Below are 25855 nucleotides of genomic sequence, written 5' to 3' on the forward strand. Positions count from 1 at the left end.
TGTTTGTCTCAGTTTTCACAATTTAGTAAAATGCTGTCAAAATTTGCCCAAATTCATGACTTTGATATGACTGTGTAATGATTCAAATGTTTATAGTAATCCGATTGTGAATATGACATACAGGTATTCATGACTGTGAACATACAGTACTGATTCAAATCATAGCATCACCAACAGCAGCAAGTATTCATGACTGTGAATATGCTGCCATTTAGTCAGAACTTATAGTAGCAGCGGCAGTTTTGCATCATTAATTATTTGCTTTCTGGAGTATGCAAATAATTGAACATTTTTCTTCTTTGGAGTTTGCATCATTTAGACATCATAATCTGACTATAATCTGACTTATAGCATCATTACTGTGAGGGAGTACCTTCTTCTTCTCCAGAGACAGGGAATCTGCAGCAGGCCAGCAGCACCTGCTCCACCATGGATCAGAACACGGGAAAAGTGGCTTGTAGAACAAGCAGATCGCCTTGAAGCTGTTGAACGGCTCCGGAAGCAAGAGGAGGCGTGACGCCCGTCGAGCTCCTGTGCAGAAGCGGAGGACGGCGTGGGAGGAGACAGCCTCGATTCCGTCGATCCACGGCTTCCCAGCAAGCGTTGCTCGAGCAGGCCGTAGCTATCGGAGAGGCGGAGCTCCGGGTCTGCTCGGGGAGGACTGAGGAGGCTCGACGGCGTTCAAGTGGAAGCGGCGGCTGGAGTGGAGGAGACGACCTTGATTCCGAAGTGGGAGGAGCTCTTGTGGGCGGCAAAGTTCCTATGTGGCCAAGCGGAGGCCGGCGGCAGGGGAGAAGGAGGAGGAGACTTGCAGGCCAACGGTAGGAGCTCCACCTTCGTGGAGCCTGGAGCCCGCGCCTGGCGTGGGTTTACTTTACACAATTTGAAGTTACGGGATGTTTTTTTTGTAAATAGTGCAGTAGTTCAAATTTAAACCCCCACGACAGGAACTTCTTTTATCTTTGGGATCAATTATGCCGCTTTATTAAGTGTAGCTAGGAATCTCGTCCGAAACAATTCCCAGAATGCAATCTGGGGGAACAGAAAACCAAACTTTACAAAGTTCATCGCTCAAACCTAATTTAGCTAACTTACCCGCGGCAGAATTAGCACGACACCTTACCCACGATACTTTCACCTGTTGGAAGAATTTCAGCAACCCCTGGATCTCCTCTACATATGGTCCTGAGGCCGATAGATTCTTTCCCAGCTCATTCAACATGCTGGCAAGTGAAGCACAGTCCAACACCACATGTCACTTCGTCGTGTTGAACTCGGCCGCCACCTGAATTGCCCTCTTGCAAGCTTGGATTTCAGCAACCTCTGGATCAGAAATGCCATCGAAGAAATGGCATGTAGCCTCTCTAAGACCTCCTGAATGATCTCGCGGGATTGCACCAACGCCACATTTGCCACCTTGTTTGTAAACAGCTCCATCAGAGTTGGCCTTAACCCTGCCCTCCTCCGGTGGTACCCATCTCTGTTTGATTTTGTTTTTGACGTAGGGTGTAGTGGATACTCGATCATCTTTGTTTTCCATGGAGTGCTATACTCGATCATCTCTGTGTCTGTGTGGACTGAAAAGAACGTGTATTGGTTAGGTTACGGTAAGATAAGCCACGTCGTGCTAACGAAACTCTCTCCTTGACCCTGTCAGTTCAATGGACGGAAAGCAATGGGTAGCATTCAAGCTGGTGGCAGCCAACCCAACCCGACCTCTGGATGGATCCTAAATAGCAAGAGAAATGATCCACACCAAACCAGTTATATCAGGCTCCTAACCAATTATATGCAGGATACTAGTATAATAAAATCTTGATAGTGCATAGTATCATAAATTAGTAATCAAAGATGATCTTATTTATTGTCATGCATGACATATAATAGGATAGTATTTTTATTATGATATGATATTTTAATATGATAATCAACCCTTTGTTTCTTCATTTTATTTTATGACAACCCGTTCGTATCGCCCAGATTGAGAGATTAATTTCTTTGACACCATGTCTCACCATCCTCGCATGTTGCAACTGCTATCAGACCAATCAGTCATGGTGGCCGACTATGTCGTCTTTGAGATAACGGAGCAAATGGCAAGGAGAAAGGATAACTGGTTTCATGGTCCTACAGCATCCCGCGTAAAATGGGAATTTGCTCACTTTTATTAATATTTATCTTCATCATCATGCTTATCTTCAAAACGGTCAAACCAAGCTCCAGCCCCCTTTCAAGTTACACACAAAGACGATACTCCGAGTGATACGTCTCCATTATTGAACCACTAATATACTACTAGTCCGTGTGTCATGAAAACATTATGTGTTCACTATATTCCTGACACCTCTCAAACTCACTACCGAGAAACATTTTTAGCTTCTGTCAAAATCTATGATCGGAACATAGCGACGAACTTCTGTTTTTCTCTTGCTTCTTCCCTTCCTCTCTCACATTTCGCCTCCTCATGTTTGGGTTAAGTCACCTTTTATAACACTGTTTGGTTGGAGACAAGAGTACAACGTTTCACTAAATAAATGGAAATACTTTTTGTAGCTCAGATAGGAAATAATGTCTTCAAATATCTTGGTTTGGTGTGGCAAACTGACATAAGGCCATATGGATAGACATCACGAGGTTGATCATTTCTCTTCCCTAGCAAAGTTCCTTTGCAAGTTTTTGTATTTCTTGTCACTTGTTTGGTAAATATCTTTTATATATCTCTGAGAAAAAAGATAAAAAAGCTAGAAAATCAAACAACAATAAGAAACATCTGACGGTAGTTTAACACATCATAAAACATGAACCATTAGATGTTCAAAATTATGACTTTCACATTGAAGGTCATAGAACTGACCCACCTATGCCATTCTAAAAAAATGTTTCATCTCTTTTACCCTAATAAGACAACGTTGCAAAACGCCCGATAAAATAGGTTCTCTTTTACACCACCGAGAAAAGAGTTGTGGTGATTGTCCTATTGTCTAGTTTCAAGGGAAACTCATAAGCCACCGATCTCAAAGGCGCAAACAACCAGGCCTACAACCCCACCAGGATCACGTACGTGAAGAACATCTCAACATAGGATTTCTCGGTTCCGGATTGGTTCCTGCAGTCCTGCTGATGTCCATCGATATTGCTGACATCCTCTAAGTTGGAGCTCAAGAGACCTGGAGGACAGTGCGGAGATATTTAGGTTTTGCAAGTAGAGCAGAAAAATTCGTATGGAAAGGTATTCAGATCCAAGAATTGAATTGAAGTCAGTAATAATTTTCTCGCTGACAAGAGCCGCTAAAGAGAATTGATCTGTTAGAATTAACTATTGCTGTCCTCAATGTTGAACATATTATGTGCATGTATCTGTTAGGATAATCTTCTATCGGCCCCTTCTTTAGTTTCCTTGTATAGATGAGGCTGAGGGCTGCCCTTGTACTTATATATGTGCACCGTGCACCCGATCAATATATCAAGAGTTGCATTGTCTTCAACATGGTATCAGTTTCCTTCCCGATCCTAACCTAGCTTCCGCTCCCACCCTATCCTAGCCGCCGCCACCTCTCCGCGCTGCCGCCGCTCCTCGACGCCGCGCGTGCCTCCCTCCACTCCCCTCCTTCCCGATCGCCACCCGCCTCCCTCCCCTCCCTCCCGATCGCCTCCAATCGCACCACCGCCCTTCAGACGCCGCGCCAACTCCCTCCACCCGAGCCACCACCGCCCCAACCCACCCGCCCCGCCGCCCCCCTTCGGCCACCGCGCCTCCCTACCGGTGGCCTCTCCTCACGCTGCCGCGTCCCTCCCCTCCAACCCCTTCGAAGGTCCGGCTCCTCCCCCGGTGGAAGTCGTTCACGATCTCGGCATCTTCGCCCACGTGCCCGTCATCCTCGACTACGCCACCTCCACCTACTACGCCTGGAAGACCTACTTATCCCTCGTCTTCTGCGAGTACCACCTCATCGATCACGTTGATGGCTCTGTCGACTCCGACCTCATGTTCACGAACGACGACTGGCAGACCATCGACGCCACCATCACCCGCTGGCTATACCAAACCATCTCCAAGGACATCTTCCACACCATCGTTTGCGACACTGATGACGCGAAGACGGTGTGGGCGAAGCTGAACGGGCTCTTCTGCGACAACGCCCTCCAGCGCCGCGTGTTCCTTCAGCAAGATTTTTTTGGCTGCCATCAAGTTGACTCGTCTATCAATGACTATTGTATGCGCCTTAAGAAACTTGCCGACGAGCTTCGTGACCTTGGGGAGCGGGTCTCCGACGATCTTCTCATTAGCACGCTCATCGCTGGCCTGAACGAAGAGTTCAGCAATGCGGCCTCCAACCTCATGTTCCTTCCGGACCCGGCCTTTCCTCGGGTTGTGGCCTATCTTCGGTTGGAGGAGAGGAGGATCAAGATGGTGAAGTCCCGGGCCACGCACACGGTGCTAACCCACAAGTATAGGGGATCAATTGTAGCCTCTTTCGATAAGTAAGAGGAGCTAAAGGTAGAACAAATATTCCCTCAAGTTCTATCGACCACCGATACAACTCTACGCACGCTTAACGTTCGCTTTACCTAGAATAAGTATGAAACTAGAAGTACTTTGTAGGCGTTGTTGGATAGGTTTGCAAGATAATAAAGAGCGCGTAAATTAAAAGTAGGGGCTGTTTAGATGAAGACACAACTAAATTAGTTTTAGTGGAGAGCTTTTTGTCACGAGAAAGTTATTTGTCCCTAGGCAATCGATAACTAGACCGGTAATCACTATTGCAATTTTATTTGAGGGAGACACATACTTTCTCTTCTTGGATCATATGCATTTATGATTGGAACTCTAGCAAGCATCCGCAACTACTAAAGATCATTAAGGTAAAACCCAACCATAGCATTAAAGTATCAAGTCCTCTTTAATCCCATACACAAACAAGCTACTTACTCGGGTCTGTGCTTCTCTCACTCACGCCACCCACCATGAGCAAATCATGAACATATTGAAAACCCTACAGCGGGGATCCCTCACGCTTGCGTGACACGGAGAGCACCATAGGACAACACCAATAATAAAACATGCAACTCAAACCAATCACGATCATCAATTAACCCATAGGACAAAACGGATCTACTCAAACATCATAGGATAGCCATACATCATTGGGAAATAATATATAGCGTTGAGCATCATGTTTAAGTAGAGATTACAGCGGGTAAATGAGGGGTTATACCGCTGCATAGAGGGGGGAAGAGTTGGGGATGATGGTGGTGAAGTTGTTGGTGTAGATTGCGGTGATGATGATGGCCCCGGCGGCATTCCGGCGCCACCGGAAGAGAGGGGGAGAGGGCCCCCTTCTTCTTCTTCTTCCTTGACCTTCTCCCTAGATGGAAGAAGGGTTTCCCCTCTGGTCCATGGCCTCCATGGCATGGGAGGGGCGAGAGACCCTTCGAGATTGGATCTGTCTCTCTCTGTTTCTGCGTTTCCGATTCTTCCCTTTCACCGTTTCTTAAATTCCCGTAACTCCGTAACTCCGATTGGGCTGAATTTTGGACACGATTTTTATCCGGGTATTAGCATTCTTGCGGCGAAAGAAGGGCACCAACCGCCTTACGCGGTGGCCACGAGGGCCCAGGGCGCGCCCCCTGCCTCGTGGCCCCCTCAGGCATCGTCTCGCGTTGATTCTTCTTCCCAAAAATCACATATATTCCAAAAAAAATCTCCGTCAGTTTTTATCCCGTTTGGACTCCGTTTGATATGGAATTTCGGTGAAACAAAAAACATGCAACAAACAGGAACTGGCACTGGGCACTGGATCAATATGTTAGTCCCAAAAATAGTATAAAAAGTTGCCAAAAGTATATGAAAGTTGTATAATATTGGCATGGAACAATCAAAAATTATAGATACGACGAAGACGTATCAGCATCCCCAAGCTTAATTCCTGCTCGTCCTCGAGTAGGTAAATGATAAAAAAGATAATTTTGATGTGGAATGCTACCTAGCATAATCTTGATCATGTAATCTAATCATGGCATGAATATTAAGACACGAGTGATTCAAAGCAATAGTTTAGCATTTGACATTAAGACAATAATACTTCAAGCATACTAATAAAGCAATCACGTCTTTTCAAAATAATATGGCCAAAGAAAGTTATCCCTACAAAATCATATGGTCTGGCTATGCTCCATCTTCACCACACAAAGCATTCAAATCATGCACAACCCCGATGACAATCCAATCAATTGTTTCATACTTTTGGCGTTCTCAAACCTTTTCAACTTTCACGCAATACATGAGCGTGAGACATGAATATATCACTATAGGTGGAATAGAATATGATGATGGAGGTTGTGTGGAGAAGACAAAAAGAAAGAAAGTCTCACATCGATGCGGCTAATCAATGGGCTATGGAGATGCCCATCAATTGATGTCAATGCGAGGAGTAGGGATTGCCATGCAACGGATGCACTAAGAGTTATAAGTGTATGAAAGCTCAAACTGAAACTAAGTGGGTGTGCATCCAACTTGCTTGCTCATGAAGACCTCAGGCATTTGAGGAAGCCCATCATCGGAATATACAAGCCAAGTTATATAATGAAAATTCCCACTAGTATATAAAAGTGGTAAAAGGATAGTAACATTGCCCACCTTTTTTTGGTGGGCTTCTTTGGCTCCCTTTTTTATTTAGGCTTCTTTGGCCTCTCTTTTTTTCTTTTTTTCATGGGGCAATGCTCTAATAATGATGATCATCACACTTTTATTTACTTACAACTCAATATTACAACTCGATACTAGAACAAAGATATGACTCTATATGAATGCCTCCGGCGGTGTACCGGGATGTGCAATGATCTATTGTAGCAATGACATAAAAAACGGACAAGGAATGAAAAGGTCATGCTAGCTATCTTACGATCATGCAAAGCAATATGACAATGATGCTCAAGTCATGTATATGAAGATGATGGCAGCTGCATGGCAATATATCTCGGAATGGCTATGGAAATGCCATGATAGGTAGGTATGGTAGCTGTTTTGAGGAAGATATAAGGAGGCTTATGTGTGATAGAGCATATCATATCACGGGGTTTGGATGCACTGGCGAAGTTTGCACCGACTCTCAAGGTGAGAAAGGGCAATGCACGATACCGAAGAGGTTAGCAATGATGGAAGGGTGAGAGTATGTATAATCCATGGACTCAACATTAGTCATAAAGGACTCACATACTTATTGCAAAAATTTATTAGTCATCGAAACAAAGTACTACGTGCATGCTCCTAGGGGGATAGATTGGTAGGAGAAGACCATCGCTCGTCCCCGACCGCCACTCATAAGGAAGACAATCAATAAATACCTCATGCTCCAACTTCGTTACATAACGGTTCACCATACATGCATGCTACGGGAATCACAAACTTCAACACAAGTATTTCTACGATCCACAACTACCCACTAGCATGACTCTAATATCACCATCTTTATATCGCAAAACTATTGCAAGGAATCAAACATATCATATTCAGTGATCTACCAGTTTTATGTAGAATTTTATGACTAACCATGTGAATGACCAGTTCCTATCATCTTTTTAAATAGATATAAGTGAAGCAAGAGAGTTTAATTCTTTCTACAAAAGATATGCCCACGCTCTAACAAATATAAGTGAAGCAAAAGAGCATTCTACAAATGGCGGTTTTCAATGTGAAGAGAAACAGGCATGCAATCCAAACTTCAAATGATATAAGTGAAGCACATGAAGCATTCTATAAAGCCATACTCAAAAGATATAAGTGAAGTCACTACAAGAAATATGTCAACTAGTGACCTTCTGTCAGTGACCCTGGAAGAATTGGTCATAGATCTATGACCATTTCAGACCAATTGATCACAAGCTGTTCGGGGGCTCCAAACCCTAAACTATAACGACCATTTTGGTCAGAAAGGTCATAATTTCCTTACATGAAATGGTCATAAAGCAGATAGCACTGCTCCGATGCCTTATTTCTAGCTGATCATGAAAAATATAGATGGTCATAACCTTGTAAATTGTGGTGGGTTGCTATGACTAGGCGCCATCTCATCAGTTTTGCCTATGTGTCATGTCCATGTGGCATTTTTTGCCCTAGGTTGTGAAGCAACCTATATTTCTGTCATTCCCAAAATTCCCAAAAAAATCTCATAAATTCTTTGGGTCATATCTTCATCAAATATGTAAAAATCCTTCCTTGCCTAGTTCAAAACTAATTCAACAATATTCATTTTCCTATTCTGTTCACAACAACACTTTATGAAGGAAGTGCTATTTATATATTCTTGATTGCCCTCAGAATTTTTGGGCACTCTTTCCTATCCAAATCATTACCGCATGACAAAATTCAGCTCCATTTGCCTAGCAAATATTCCTCGGCAAATTTCCAATTTTTTTGTCCACATAGAAGCATTGTGAAGGAAGTACCTTTTTTATATATCGAAATGACATGAAATTTATACAGTTCCTTCATATGCCCAAATTATCATCCTCCTCCAAATTGCAGCTCAGTCAAATCATCTATGTGAGCCCAGGTTCAATTTATATTTTATGGCCAAATTGGCACATTGCAAAGCAAGTGTTATATAGACCCCTCCTATTACCCTCAAACTTTTCGGGCACTCTTCCATACCCAAATCGTTGCCACATGATAATATTCAGCTCAATTTTCCTAGTAAACCTTTTTCAGGGAATTTCCAAAGTTTCTACCTTGAGCGAAGCTTTGTGAAGTAAGTACTAGCTAGGCTTACCCAAATGATCTGAAAATTTACCAGCGCATGACTATACCTATGTAACTTACCTACACCAATTTTTAGCTCATTTCATTCATCCAATCTCTCTCACTAGTTTTCCCAAGTTTCTGTCCATAGAAGAGCATTGTGAAGGAAGTACTACTTTGGCATGTGCAAATGGTATCAATTTTCTACAATGCTTTCCTATGCCCAAATAACCATCCTCCACCAAATTTCAGCTCAATCCATTCATTATTTAGAGCACAGCTTCAACATTCATATTTTTGTCTAGCGTGGTACTTTGCAAAGCAAGTACCACCTAGGATCCTCCTTTTGAGCTAAAAATTTGTGAAGACATTATCCTTGGTAGATGATCATCCTCAGCCAAAAATCACGCCCATTGGCCATGTGCATTTCTCGTACCGCTAATCAAACACTTGGCTGCTAATTCATCTTTGAGCATAGGTCAGTCTCCTCGTGAGATTCTTCTGTTGTAATTTTCTTCCTAGCACCTACCCGGGGAGTGCCCAACCCACTAGACATTCCTAGACCTCCCAGAAAGCATGTCAATGCCAAGGTCACGCGGTGACCACGCGGCGGGCATGCGAGTTTACGTGCTTTGGAGTTGGGTCCCTGGGCCACAATCAAACCTCGACATATCGCCACCAAACCATGTATTTATGATTAAATAGATACTTATGTAACTAGAAATGATTGTTGGAAAAAATAAAGAGCAAACAATAAGGTAGATGTAGTTCAAAATTGACCCGCTTCCTACTGAATCGGCAGAAATTTGTCTTTTTCACAAGTGGTGGATCAAAACTTTTGACACCAAACCATTTTTTCAATTATGCATTAAATATGACCTAATATTTTATAAAAATGATTTGGTCCAATTTTGCAACAAATATATGGTAGCTCCTTCACAAAAAAAACTCATTTTGGGCATTCAAAAAATGGAAAATGAATTTTCCGTGCAAAGAAAATGAAAACTCCCTTAGGCAACATTGTTTGGAATTCCAAGATGCACCCTTGTGCACAATATGAGATCATTTGAACAAACTATGCCATGAATGTGGCCATAAGATTGATCATTTGGCTTGAAAGCCATGAATATTCACGCATGATAGCTCATTTCTGAGAACACTTTTTTAAAATAATTGTCGTATTACAAGTTTGTTATTTTTCCTGAAAACTTGGTCACATATAATGACAGAATGCGAAGGTTTCCAAATTTTTTGATTTTTTTTGAATTTTTTATGTTCGTTTCGAAATGTGATGAAAACGGCAGGTTTGACCGTTCCTAGCTAGTGGTTGAATCTTGGAAAACTTTTGATGTTTCTCTGATTAAATAGATACTTATGTATCTAGAAATGATTTTTTGAAAAATAAAGAGCAAACTATGAGGCAGCTGCAGTTCAAATTTGACCCGCTTCTTGCTGAATCGGCGGGAATTTGTCTTTTTCACCAGAGGTGGATCAAGACTTTTGACACTCAACCATTTGGGTAATTGTGAATCAAATATGGCCTAGTATTTTAGAAAAATGATTTGGTCCAATTTTGCAACAAATATATGGTAGGTCCTTCACAAAAAGAACTCAATTCGGGCACTCGGAAAATGGAAAATGGATTTTCCGTGCAAAGAAAATAAAAAGTCCCTGAGGAAACATTGTTTGGAATTCCAATATGCACCCTTGTGCACAATATGAGAGCATTTGAACAAACTATGCCATGAATGTGGCCATAAGATTGATCATTTGGCTTGAAAGCCATGAATCTTCACGCGTGATAACTCGTTTCTGAGAACACTTTTTTTAACTAATTGTCGTATTACAAGTTTATTATTTTTCTTGGAAACTTGGTCACATATAATGACAAAAGCGAAGGTTTCCCAATTTTTTGATTTTTTTTTGAATTTTTTATGCCCGTTTCAAAATGCGATGAAAATGGTGGGTTTGACCGTTCATAGCTAGCGGTTGAATCTTGGAAAACTTTTGATGTTTCTCTGATTAAATAGATACTTATGTATCTAGAAATGATTTTTTGAAAAAATAAAGAGCAAACTATAAGGCAGGTGTAGTTCAAATTTGACCCGCTTCCTACTAAATCGGCGGGAATTTTACTTTTTCACCAGAGGTGGATCAAGGCTTTTGACACCCAACCATTTGGTCAATTGTGAATCAAATATGGCCTAGTATTTTAGAAAAATGATTTGGTCCAATTTTGCAACAAATATATGGTAGGTCCTTCCCAAAAAGAACTCAATTCGGGCACTCGAAAATGGAAAATGAATTTTTCATGCAAAGGAAATAAAAATTCCCTTAGGCAACATTGTTTGGAATTCCAATATGCACCCTTGTGCACAATATGAGATCATTTGAACAAACTATGCCATGAATGTGGCCATAAGATTGATCATTGGGCTTGAAAGCCATGAATCTTCACGCGTGATAGCTCGTTTCTGAGAACACTCTTTTAAAATAATTGCCGTATTACAAGTTTATTATTTTTCCTGGGAACTTGGCACATATAATGACACAATGCGAAGGTTTCCCAATTTTTTGAATTTTTTTGAATGTTTTGTGCTCGTTTCAAAATGCGGTCAAAACGGTGGGAATGACCGTTCCTAGCTAGTGGTTGAATCTTGGAATTTTTTTGGTGGTTCTCTGATAAATTAGATACTTATGTACCTAGAAATGGTATTTGTAAAAAATAAAGAGCAAACTACAAGGCAAGTACAATTCAAATTTGACCCGCTTCCTACTGAATCGGCAGAAATTTATCTTTTTCACAAGAGGTGGATCAAAACTTTTTACAGCCAACCATTTGGTCGTTGTGCATCAAATATGTCCTAGTATTTTAGAAAATTGATTTAGTACAATTTTGCAACAAATATTTGGTAGGTCCTTCACAAAAAATCCTCTTTTCGGGCACTCGAAAAATGGAAAATGTTTTTTTGCCAAAAAACTCATATCTCATGACACATTTTTAAAGATATTTATCTTTCTTCATGTTTGTTATTTTTTTCTGAAAACTTATTTACATTTTGGTGACACAATGAGAAGGTTTCCATTTTCTTTTTGAATTTCTCAGGTCATAAAATAGCTAACATGATTTTAACACATTATTTTTAGGCAACTATGACCTACTTAGATGGTCATAAGATCATACTGCATTTTGATTGGTCCGTGAACATCTCACGCGGATCATGCATCATACGCCGTCGGATGCTCGTGGATCCAACGACCGTCCTCAACCCTTCCAGACCAACCCCGAAACCCTAGCTATGTCCTCGTGGTCATTTTCCATCCACCTCCCCGCCTCCTTTCTTTCCCTCTCCTCCTCTCCCCTTCCAGATCTGGCGGAGCTCCTCTCCATCGCGCCCTTCCTCACCGCATCGCCACCCCGACCCCTTCCCCTTCCTCTCGTGACGCATCCACCCCATCCGCCGTCTTCTCTCTCGCGACGCTGCACCCTCCCCGCCAGCCCCTCGCTTCCTTCTCCACCAAAACCGATCCAAGAAACGAAAACAATCCTCCCCACCCCTCCCTCCTCGATCAATCGATCCCGACCGCCCACGGCGGCGATGGATCTCTCCAGCGGGGACAGCGGTGGTGTGATGCTGTCGGAGATGTACCAGAGCGCGCGGCAGCTGCAGTGCAGGGGATAAGCAAAGCAGGGCAGGGGAGCCGCCGCGGCCCAGCACCGACGGGCTCCCCCCACTCTCGTGTCGTGCAGCCCCTCTCCGACTGCTTCCCCATCCACGACGTCGAGCTGGGAGGTAGCCTCCTGCTCCACGGTCACGCCGGACTACTGTCGTCCTCCGCTCCTACTTGGCCGCTGAGGTACTCCCGGATCTCGGCCATGAATCTCTCTCCCCGATCCGGCCCTTCTCCTTGACAAATTTCCTCACAATTCATTCTGCAGTACAGGTGTTCGTTTGTTCTTCCTGCTTCAGGCATCCGGTGGCCGCCCTCCTCCTCTTCTCCACGCCATCCATGGCCACAACAAAGGTAACACTCCGATCTGGTTCGTGTGTATTCTGCTATTGTGCACTTCTCCTCCTATGGCGGCCTGTTTGTGGGGTTGTCAGCAAGCCGTGGTGTAGATTAGGATGTGCCCATTCAATCTTCATTGATGGATTATGACTACTGGTTTCAGATATATGATGTTCTTTGCCTGCCATTTTGTCTCATATATGAGGTACAGTGCAGCAGCCGGTTATGACAATGATAGTGCGTATGTGGTAGCAGGAATGCATGATATGCACATTACACTGCTAAAGTACTCCAAGTCCAAGATGAACCTACCAATCATCATAAATGATTGTTTATTCATTTTGATGGATTTTGTTGCCATGGCCTTCACGGCGTCTAGCTATTAGGCATATTTCAGACTGTTTGACAAATCACAAACTAATTCATAATTGTGCAAGTTCCTCGGCCATTTCGTGCCTTCATGCCTTCCTGTTACTAACATGCCATCGGTGGAGTATTTCTGCAGGGGTATGAGCTGAACCACAACGGGGAGCTGTACGTGATCAGGAAGCCTGGCCTGAAGACCAGGATTGTTGACGGCACCAGCCTCTAGGGCGGCAGATCAGCTCGGATCTGCGGGGCCGCCTGGCCCTGTCCTGCAGCTACAACAGCAAGGTAGTACTTTGCTGCAGTTTGCTGTAGTTTTATTCATCTGCTGTAGTTTTGGTTGTGCCACCTCCTATAAAACGAAGGAAATGTTGGGAATGGGGGCAAAATGCTTGGGGAAAGTGTTGGGATTGAAGCAATCAATGTGGTTGTCTGAGCATGAAGGAAGAATTTCCATCTTTCTCGACGGGCCGCTGTGCTTCTTCTAGTTTCACATGTATGCTTTTCAAAGGATTTCGGATGCTGATAATATCAACTTAGTTCCCTGAATGTGATATATAGATTCTTCCCTTGCTTTTAACTGATTGCCACAAACTGTACATCCCTGGTTGACACTCATGAACTTTTATTGTTGGTAATCTAAAATATTCTACATATTTAGTGTCCAAATACAGTCCAATGATAAATCTTAGCTGTAAATATTCTGCATATATAGTGTTTAATCTGATCTATAAGATCTGAGTTTATTGTACTATTAATGGTGATAAGATTGCCGCTAGTATATTTTGTACATTTCTTGTTTGGGTCTGGGCTAGAAAATAATGTCAGTTCTGCTCCAGCAAAACTTACCAGTTTCTGCCTCTCCCTACATCTGAAACCATCTGAAAAGGCTAGCATGATTATTGAAGCCCATGACCTTTTGCCCATCCATCCTCGAGATTTTATTTCTAGGGTTTACTTCATCAGAACTTTTTGATAAGTACCAGCAATGTCCCTTTACCAAAGCCCTTTCATTGTAGTAGGGTTGCCTGCGGGGCAGTCGGCCCATGCATGATGCTGCATTGCTGCCAATCATGTTTGCTTAGATGTTTGGCTTCCTACTTTTGTATTGTTTTGCAATGGATTAGTGACTGGCCTAAATGCTTATATACCTGCTGATGACCTACGTTGCATTGCATGCAATGGATGTCTGTTCCCTGCAATCGAGCATGTACTATTTAACCCCGAGAGCTAATCACGCAAACAGGGTGCTCATGTCTGCTCCGAAAAATAAGCACCTTATTTAATAGCATAGTTACTGAATTGGTTGCGTTAAGCATAGACGAATGTTGTGTGTACCAGTTGTATGATGTAATGCTGAGGTGGGAACTCATTTATTTATACAGTGTATAACTGACAATGCTAAACTCTTTTATTTATGCTGCGTAATGCGGAGTTTCCTTGTGAATTCTGTGTCCTAATCTGGTTTGTGTTGGTCGGATCACAGATTGGAAAGGCCGATGGTGAGAAGTGGAAGTCCCTGAGTGATGCTGTTCCACGGAAGATGCCCAGCCATGTGGAAGCAACAACTCTATTTCAAGGCCTCCCTCTACATCTCCCTATTCCGATTTCCAGGCTTAGTCCCTGATTTCTGCTGCTCCAAATTTGGTTAAATGATTCATTGTTTGCTAATTAAATTGCTTGCTTGATGACCCAAAAATATAGTGCAATTTTCTTTACCAGTTGGTTTGGTTGGATTTCTCCCAAGTTAACTGTAGTTGTTACAAAATAGATGGCTATTGTCCAATTGGTTCAGTAGAACAAAAGTAGATGGCTGACATGTGTTGTTTGCTGTTAATTAACAAAGTTGGGTGTTGTATTGAGGTTAACCTGTGAAGAATACTTGCTTATGGTCCGACTGGACTTCTATGTGTAGTTTGATTCTTGTTGTATTATGCTTGTGCTACTTGTATCACCAATGTTTTCTCACTCCGGTACCTCTGTCTTTCTTTACGGTCTTGCCTAACCTTTTACTGATATGTACTCTTTGCTCACAATTAAGTTGTATAAGTTAGGCTGCCATGTGTTAAGGCTAACTTGAGAACACCTGCTTATGAGAACCAATTGGACTTCTTAGATATATTCAAGTGAAGATGTACTATTACTACTGCAGTGAATTTCGTCTATGTGAGATTAGAATCTGAGTGCCATCATTCATATTATGGTATCCTGTTCTCTGTGATAACTATTGACTTGCAAGATGAATGCATTTTTCTATCCAGCTTTAGTTGTCTTCCATTGTTTTGTACTAGCATTCAGCCCCTCACCCAACTCACTCATGATGCACGGCAGCAACAACTGGAAGATCATGCTAGCCCGCATCATCAGGCACACCATGGAGATCATCCACCTCCTCACCAACGCCAATCCCATCCAGATCATCGTCGACGCCATCATTAACTGATACTAGCCTATCGATTCCCTTATCTCCCTCCTTGAGATAGCTAGTATTAGATGTTGTTAGTTGAATGGATGAGAGTGGCACTGCACTAACATTTCCTCTGTTTGAAACTTGCTGTGTGCAGGGCGACTAGTGATGCGGCACACCAAGCAGCAGCACTAATTGATGAAGGATGGTTGTTGTTAGTTTAGCTCCTTGCAAGCGTCTACTGCTGCTGGTAGAAATAGAAATGCTGCTGGTAGAAATAGAAATGCTGCTGGTAGAAGTAGAAATGCTGCTGGTAGAAATAGAAATGGTAGAAATAGAAGTGTTGCTTCATTTCCATGTTAATTCAGTCTCTGTCCAATGTATCTACTATCTACTGTGAATCCTTTTGTGTTGAAAGAAATAAAATGGTTTGAATTCATGTGTACATGCTGAGATGTCAAGCTGGAATAACCATGTGTGTTGTGGAGGCTCAAAATAGATTGCATTATAAAAGGGCCGAGACCCAAAAAAGAAATGAATCTAGAAGGACACGTCCTAGAAAATAAAAAGAAAAGGCACAGCCAGATATATAAAAAGGCTGAATTCTTGGGCCAGGCCCATGAAGCCGACCATAATTAACAAGGAAAAAATACAATAAATGAGCTGAATTAATGGGCTTGGCCCATGTAAAACACCGAACTAGACCGGGCTATTTCTTGTGCCACATCAGATTGCCACGTCGGATGCCTATGTGGCCTGGGGAGGCTGCTAGTGACCAAAACAAAAGAGTAGGCATATTTTGGTCGTAAACGTGTAATTTCAATTTATGACCGTCAGCTTTTGACCATCTGTTTTTGGTCACAAATGGAAAATAATGACCATTCAGTGACCAATAGTCAAGGTCACAAGTTGACATATTTCTTGTAGTGAGTGCAATATGTTGGGAAACGTGATAATTTCAAAAAAATTCCTACGCACACGCAAGATCATGGTGATGCATAGCAACGTGACAGGAGAGTATCGTCCAAATACCCTCCTATAACGTAAGCGGAAGCATTATGAGAACGCGGTTGATGTAGTCGTACGTCTTCACGATCTGACAGATCCAAGTACCAAACGTACGGCACCTCCGAGTTCAGCACACGTTTGGCTCGATAACGTCCCACGAACTCCGATCCAGCAGAGCTTCATGGGAGAGTTCCATCAGCACGACGGCGTGATGACGGTGATGATGTTGCTACCAACGCAGGGCTTCGCCTAAGCACCGCTACGATATGATCGAGGTGGATTATGGTGCAGGGGGCACCGCACACGGCTTGGAACAATCAACTTGTGTGTCTTTGGGTGCCCCCTGCCCCCGTATATAAAGCAGCAAGGGGGGAGGCCGGCCGGCCCTTGCAGGGCGCTCCAGGAGGAGGAGTCCTCCTCCTAGTAGGAGTAGGACACCCATTTCCTACTCCTACTAGGAGGGGGAAAGCAAGGAAGAGAGGGAGAAGGAAGGAGAGGGAGGACAGGAGGAAAGGGGGGGGCCGGCCCCCTAGTCCAATTCAGTTTGGGCTAGGGGGGGCGCACGCCCTGCCTTGTCCTGCCTCCTCTCTTCCATCACTTGGCCCATGAGGCCCAATACTTCTTCCCCCGTATTCCCGTAACTCCCCGGTACTCCGAAAAATACCCGAATCACTCGGAACCTTTTCGATGTCCGAATATAGTCGTCCAATATATCGATCTTTACGTCTCGGCCATTTTGAGACTCCTCGTCATGTCCCTGATCTCATCCGGGACTCCGAACTACCTTCGGTACATCAAAACACATAAACTCATAATACTGATCGTCACCGAATGTTAAGCGTGCGGACCCTACGGGTTCGAGAACTATGTAGACATGACCGAGACTCATCTCCAGTCAATAACCAATAGCGGAACCTGGATGCTCATATTGGATCCTACATATTCTACGAAGATCTTTATCGGTCAAACCGCATAACGGTATATGTTGTTCCCTTTGTCATCGGTATGTTACTTTCCCGAGACTCGATCGTCGGTATCTCAATACCTAGTTCAATCTCGTTGCCGGCAAGTCTCTTTACTCATTCCGTAATGCATCATCCCGCAACTAACTCATTAGTCACATTGCTTGCAAGGCTTATAATGATGTGCATTACCGAGAGGGACCAGGGATACCTCTTCGACAATCGGAGTGACAAATCCTAATCTCGATCTATGCCAACTCAACAAGTACCATCGGAGACACCTGTAGAGCACCTTTATAATCACCCAGTTATGTTGTGACGTTTGGTAGCACACAAAGTATTCCTCCGGTATTCAGGAGTTGCATAATCTCATAGTCAGAGGAACATGTATAAGTCATGAAGAAAGTAGTAGCAACAAACTAAACGATCATCGTGCTAAGCTAACAGAACGGGTCAAGTCAATCACATCATTCTCTAATGACGTGATCCCGTTAATCAAATGACAACTCATGTGTATGGCTAGGAAACTTAACCATCTTTGATTCAATGAGCTAGTCAAGTAGAGGCATACTAGTGACACTCTGTTTGTCTATGTATTCACACATGTACTAAGTTTCCTGTTAATACAATTCTAGCATGAATAATAAACATTTATCATGATATAAGGAAATAAATAATAACTTTATTATTGCCCCCAGGGCATATGTCCTTCACAATGAGCATTCTATAAATCAACCATGGACTATATCATACCAGCATGGTGCATCAAAGAAAAGTGAAAACTAAATGCAAAAGATGCTCCAAGAATTAAGCATATCATGTGAAGAATAAAAATATAGCTCCAAGTAAAATTACCGATGATCGTTAGAAGAAAGAGGGGATGCCTTCCGGGGCATCCCCAAGCTTTGTTGCTTGGGAGTGCTTGAATATTTCCTTGGTGTGCCTGGGGCATCCCAAATATTAGGCTCTTGCCACTCCTTATTCCTTCATCCATCGTGATCTCTCCCAAAACTTGAAAACTTCAATCACACAAAACTTAAGAAAAAAGTTCGGTAAGATCCGTTAGTACAATAAAGCAAATCACTACTCTAAGTACTGTTGAAAACCAATTCATATTTTGTTTTTGCATTATAGCTACTGTAATATAACTTTTCCATGGCTTAATCCATTGGTAGAATTTGATAGTTTTATCAAAACAAGCAAACTATGCATGAAAAACAGAATCTGTCTTAAACAGGACAGTCTGTAGTAATCTGAACATTCACCATACCTCTAGTACTCTTAAAATTCTGCCAAAATTACGAAAAATAAAAAAATTGTATAGAAAGATGATAACCCACAAGTATAGGGGATCGCAACAGTTTTCGAGGGTAGAGTATTCAACACAAATTTATTGATTCGACACAAGGGGAGCCAAAGAATATTCTCAAGTATTAGCAGCCGAGTTGTCAATTAAACCACACCTGGAAACTTAATATCTGCAGCAAAGTATTTAGTAGCAAAGTAATATGATAGTAGTGGTAACGGTAGCAAAAGGTAACGGTAGCAAAAGTAATGTTTTTGGTATTTTGTAATGATGATAGCAATAGCAGCGGAAAAGTAAATAAGCGAAGAACAATATATGGAAAGCTCGTATGCAATGGATCAGTGATGGAGAATTATGCCAGATGCGGTTCATCATGTAACAATCATAACATAGGGTCACACAGAACTAGCTCCAATTCATCAATGTAATGTAGGCATGTATTCCGAATATAGTCATACGTGCTTATGGAAAAGAACTTGCATGACATCTTTTGTCCTACCCTCCCGTGGCAGCGGGGTCCTAATGGAAACTAAGGGATATTAAGGCCTCCTTTTAATAGAGTACCAGAACAAAGCATTAGCACATAGTGAATACATGAACTCCTCAAACTATGGTCATCACCGGTAAGTATCCCAATTATTGTAACTTCGGGGTTAACGGATCATAACACATAATAGGTGACTATAGACTTGCAAGATAGGATCAAGAACTCTCATATATTGATGGAAACATAATAGGTTCAAGTATGAAATCATGGCACTCGGGCCCTAGTGACAAGTATTAAGCATAGCAAAGTCATAGCAACATCAATCTCAGAACATAGTGGATACTAGGGATCAAACCCTAACAAAACTAACTCGATTACATGATAGATCTCATCCAACCCATCACCGTCCAGCAAGCCTACGATGGAATTACTCATGCACGACGATGAGCATCATGAAATTGTTGATGGAGGATGGTTGATGATGACGATGGCGACGGATTCCCCTCTCTGGAGCCCCGAACGGACTCCAGATCAGCCCTCCCGAGAGGTTTTAGGGCTTGGCGGCGACTCCGTATCGTAAAACGCGATGAATTCTTCCCTCTGATTTTTTTCTCCTCGAAAGCAAATATATAGAGTTGGAGTTGAGGTTGGAGGAGCTCTAGGGGGCCCACGAGGTAGGGGGCGCGGCCCCCAACCTCGTGGCTAGGGTGTGGGCCCCTTGTTCTTCATCTTTTGCAAGGATTTTTTATTATTTCCAAAAAGATGTTCCGTGAGGTTCCAGGTCATTCCGAGAACTTTTGTTTCTGCACATAATAACACCATGGTAATTCTGCTGAAAACAGCGTCAGTCCGGGTTAGTTCCATTCAAATCATGCAAGTTAGAGTCCAAAACAAGGGCAAAAGTGTTTCAAAAAGTATATACGACGGAGACGTATCAACTCCCCCAAGCTTAAACCTTTGCTTGTCCTCAAGCAATTCAGTTTACAAACTGAAAGTGATAAAGAAAAACTTTTACAAACTCTGTTTGCTCTTGTTGTTGTAAATATGTAAAGCCAGCATTCAAGTTTTCAGCAAAGATTATGAACTAACCATATTCACAATAACACATAGGTCTCATGTTTACTCATATCAACGGCATAATCAACTAGCGAGCAATAATAATAAATCTCGGATGACAACACTTTCTCAAAACAATCATTATATGATATAACAAGATGGTATCTCGCTAGCCCTTTCTAAGACCGCAAATCATAAATGCAAAGCACCTTTAAAGATCAAGGACTGACTAGACATTGTAATTCATGGTAAAAGAGATCTAGTAAAGTCATACTCAATGTAAACTAACAGTAATGAATGCGAATGACAGCGGTGCTCTCCAACTGGTGCTTTTTAATAAGAGGATGATGACTCAACATGAAAGTAAATAGATAGGTTCTTCATAGAGGGAAGCAGGGATTTGTAGAGGTGCCAGAGCTCGGTTTTGAAATAGAGGTGAATAATATTTTGAGCGGTATACTTTCATTGTCAACATAACAACCAAGAGATGGCAATATCTTCCATGCTACACACATTATGTTCCCAAATAGAATCGTAAAGTTTATACTCCCCCTCCATCAACAAGCATCAATCCATGGCTTGCTTGAAACAACGAGTGCCTCCAACTAACAAGAGTCCCAGGGGGAGTTTTGTTTGCAATTATTTTGATTTAGTTTGCATAAAGCATGGGGCTGGGCATCCCGGTGACCAGCCCTTTTCTCGTGAGTGAGGAGCGGAGTCCACTCCTCTTGAGAATAACCCGCCTAACATGAAAGATACGGACAACCCTAGTTGATACATGAGCTATTCGAGTATACAAAATAGGATATTTATTTGAAGGTTTAGAGTTTGGCACATACAAATTTACTTGGAACGGCAGGTAGATACCGTATATAGTTAGGTATGGTGGACTCATATGGAATAACTTTAGGGTTTATGGGATTGGATGCACAAGCAGTATTCCCACTTAGTATAAAAGAAGGCTAGAAAAAGACTAGGAAGCGACCAGCTAGAGAGCGACAACAGTCATGAATATGCATTAAAATTAATCAACACCGAGTGCAAGCATGAATAAGATATAATCCACCATGAACATAAATATCATGAAGGCTATGTTGATTTTGTTTCAATTACATGCGTGAAGATGTGCCAAGTCAAGTCACTTAAATCATTCAGAGGAGGATACCACCCTATCATACCACATCACAACCATTTTAATAGCATGTTGGCACGCAAGGTAAACCATTATAAGCTCCTAGCTAATCAAGCATGGCACAAGAAACTATGATCTCTAGTTGCCATTGCAAACATGTTTATTCATAATAGGTTGAATCAGGAACGATGAACTAATCATATTTACAAAAACAAAAGAGCTCGAGTTCATACCAGATTTTCTCATCTCAGTCAGTCCATCATATATCGTCATAATTGCCTTTCACTTGCACGACCGAATGATGTCACTAGTAGAAAACAAGGCTTTGGTCCAGGCCGGGTCAGCCCATTAGTCCCGGTTCAGTCCAGAACTGGGACCAATGTGGGCATTGGTCCCGGTTTGTGAGCCTAGGGGGCCGGCCGGGCCACGTGGGCCATTGGTCCCGGTTCATCTGGACCTTTTGGTCCCAGTTGGTGGGATGAACCGGGACCAATGGGCCTCGCTCCTGGCCCACCACCATTGGTCCCGGTTGGTGGCCTGAACCGGGACCAAAGGCTCCCCTTTCGTCCTGGCTCATGTCACCAACCGGGACCAATGAGGTGCCTATATATACCCCTCGCTCGCGAGCAGAGCACCCCAGTGCTCTGTTTTTCTCTGGCCAAGGGGGAGAGGGCTTGGTGGTGCTCTAGCTCACCTCCTATGCACACAAGGTGTTCGATGGAATGCCCGAGCCACACTACTTAAGCTTTCTCCTCTCCAAGCTCGACCCCCAAGCTCCATTTTCCATAATATTTGTCTAGGTTTAGCGGTCTGTCACGCCCCGTCCCCGTCTTCACCGCCGTCGATCACCCGCGCCGAGCTCATCGCCGGCACCACCGTGGTAAGGCTCTTGTTCTTATCTTCTTTCTGAAAGGAAAAATATTCTTACTTGTATGTTTAGATAGATACTTGTATTATTTTCTTACTTTTATTATTGCATCTTATATAGTGCGATGGTTTTGGTATCCGCCCCGTCGGCCCTCGTCCTGTCTATGATTCGGATGTGGTATATATATTATCTTTATAACTATTGGTTCATTTATTGTTTATGAAAATTATGCCGACCAACGTGACATAGATTTTATTTATGTAGGATATATGTGAATCGGAAATGCCAACAGACCCTATTGTTGAGAGGTTAAATTTAGTTGAAGAAGAAAACAATTTGTTGAAGGAAAAAATAAAAAAAATTGAGGAGGAGAAGATGATATTGGAGTTGCATGTTGCGGATGTCGTCGATGATCATAAGATCAAGATGGATGCAATGCGCTTGAAGATTAGAAAGATTAGAAAATATGCCATTCATACCGAGGCTTGGTATCATTATGCCGTTGGATCAATTGTTACCTTGGTTGCGATTATGATCGCATTTGTTTTCGCATTGAAATGTTTTACATAGTTTCAATGTATGGTTTAATTAATTAGATGCTCTGGAGAGCTATATGTTGTTAGATGCGAACTATGTATGCACTTTGGTTTTAATGTGATGATGAACTTCTATTAATTTGGACACTTAATTATATATAATGCACGCAGATGAACCGGCAATGGATGTATGGTGACAGACACACCTGTGAGTACATTAAGGACGTGCATGAGTTTCTCGATGCAGCTGAGGCAAACAAGCAGAATGGTTTTATGTGTTGTCCATGCATACGAGGTCTTACTCTAACCAGAAAATCCTTCACTTCCACCTGCTTTACAAGGGTTTCATGCCACACTATAATGTTTGGATGAGGCACGGAGAAATAGGGGTTATGATGGAAGACGGCGAAGAAGAAGAGTACGATGACAACTATGTGCCCCCTGAATATGGTGATGCTGCAACGGGGGGAGCTGGTGAAGATCAAGAGGAATCAGACGATGTGCCCAATGATGCTGCAATGGTTGAAGCTGCTGAAGATCAAGAGGAACCAGACGATGTGCTCAATGATGATGATCTCCGCCGGGTCATTGTCGATGCAAGGAGGCAATGCGAAAGTCAAAAGGAGAAGCTGAAGTTCGATTGCATGTTAGAGGATCACAAAAAAGGGTTATACCCCAATTGCGAAGATGGCAACACAAAGCTTGGTACCGTACTGGAATTGCTGCAGTGGAAGGCAGAGAATGATGTGGCTGACAAAGGATTTGAGAAGCTACTGAAAATATTGAAGAAGAAGCTTCCAAAGGATAACGAATTGCCCGACAGTACATACGCAGCAAAGAAGGTCGTATGCCCTCTAGGATTGGAGGTGGAGAAGATACATGCATGCCCTAATGACTGCATCCTCTACCGTGGTGCATACAAGGATCTGAACGCATGCCCGGTATGCGGTGCATTGCGGTATAAGATCAGACGAGATGACCCTGGTGATATTGACGGTGAGCCCCCCAGGAAGAGGGTTCCTGCGAAGGTGATGTGGTATGCTCCTATAATACCACGGTTGAAACGCTGTTCAGAAACGAAGAGCATGCCAAGTTGATGCGATGGCACAGGGAGAACCGAAAGAAAGATGGGAAGTTGAGAGCACCCGCTGACGGGTCGCAGTGGAGAAAAATCGACAGAAAGTACTGGGATGAGTTTGCAAAGGACCCAAGGAATGTATGGTTTGCTTTAAGCACGGATGTCATTAATCCTTTCTGGGAGCAGAGCTGCAATCACAGCACCTGGCACGTGACTCTATGTATGTATAACCTTCCTCCTTGGATGTGCATGAAGCGGAAGTTCATTATGATGCCAGTTCTCATCCAACGCCCTAAGCAACCCAGCAACAAAATTGATGTGTACCTAAGGCCATTAGTTGAAGAACTTTTACAACTGTGGAATGGAAATGGTGTACATACGTGGGATGAGCACAGACAGGAGGAATTTAACCTTAAGGCGTTGCTGTTCGTGACCATCAACGATTGGCCCGCTCTCAGTAACCTTTCAGGACAGACAAACAAAGGATACCACGCATGCATGCACTGTTTAGATGACACTGAAAGTATATACCTAGACAAATGTAGGAAGAATGTGTACCTGGGCCATCGTCGATTTCTTCCAACCAACCATCAATGTTGAAAGAAAGGCAAGCATTTCAAAGGCGAGGCAGATCACCAGAAGAAGCCCGCCATGCGTACTGGTGATCACGTACTTGCTATGGTCAATGATTTACACTACGTAATCTTTGGAAAGGGTCCCGGTGGACTAGCTGTTCCGAATGATGCTGAGGGACACACACCCATGTGGAAGAAGAAATCTATATTTTGGGACCTACCCTACTGGAAAGACCTAGAGGTCCGCTCTTCAATCAACGTGATGCACGTGACGAAGAACCTTTACGTGAACCTGCTAGGCTTCTTGGGCATGTATGGTAAGACAAAAGATACACCTGAGGCACGGGAGGACCTACAACATTTGCACGAAAAAGACGGCATGCCTCCGAAGTAGTATAAAGGTCCTGCCAGCTACGCTCTTACGAAAGAATAGAAAGAAATTTTCTTTGAATGCCTGCTCAGTATGAAGGTCACGACTGGATTCTCGTCGAATATAAAGGGAATAATAAATATGCCAGAGAAAAAGTTTCAGAACCTAAAGTCTCATGACTGCCACATGATTATGACGCAACTGCTTCCGGTTGCATTGAGGGGCCTTCTACCGGAAAACGTCCGATTAGCCATTGTGAAGCTATGTGCATTCCTCAATGCAATCTCTCAGAAGGTGATCGGTCCATAAATCGTACCAAGGCTAAGGAGTGATGTGGCACAATGTCTTGTCAGTTTCGAGCTGGTGTTCCCACCATCCTTCTTCAATATCATGACGCACGTCCTAGTTCATCTAGTCGACGAGATTGTCATCCTGGGGCCCGTATTTCTACACAATATGTTCCCCTTTGAGAGGTTCATGGGAGTCCTAAAGTAATATGTCCGTAACCGCACTAGGCCAGAAGGAAGCATCTCCATGGGCCATCAAACAGAGGATGTTATCGGGTTTTGTGTTGACTTCATTCCTAGCCTTAAGAAGATAGGTCTTCCTAAATCGCGGTATGAGGGGAGACTGACTGGAAAAGGCACTCTTGGAAGAGACTCAATAATATGCAGGGGCGGATATTCTTGGTCTCAAGCACACTACACAGTTCTATAGAACTCTACCTTGGTGACCCCGTATGCCGATGAACACAAGAACAGTCTGCGCTCCAAACACCCGGAGCAGTGCGACGATTGGATTTCATGTGAACACATCAGGACTTTCAGCAGTTGGTTGGAAACACGTCTCAGAGGTGACAACACTGTTTGTGATGAGTTGTACTTGTTGTCCAGGGGACCATCTTTGACTGTATTGACTTACAAAGGATACGAGATAAATGGGAATACATTTTACAC

This window comes from Triticum dicoccoides, chromosome 7A (assembly GCF_002162155.2).
Source record: "Triticum dicoccoides isolate Atlit2015 ecotype Zavitan chromosome 7A, WEW_v2.0, whole genome shotgun sequence".
Lineage (NCBI taxonomy): Eukaryota > Viridiplantae > Streptophyta > Magnoliopsida > Poales > Poaceae > Triticum > Triticum dicoccoides.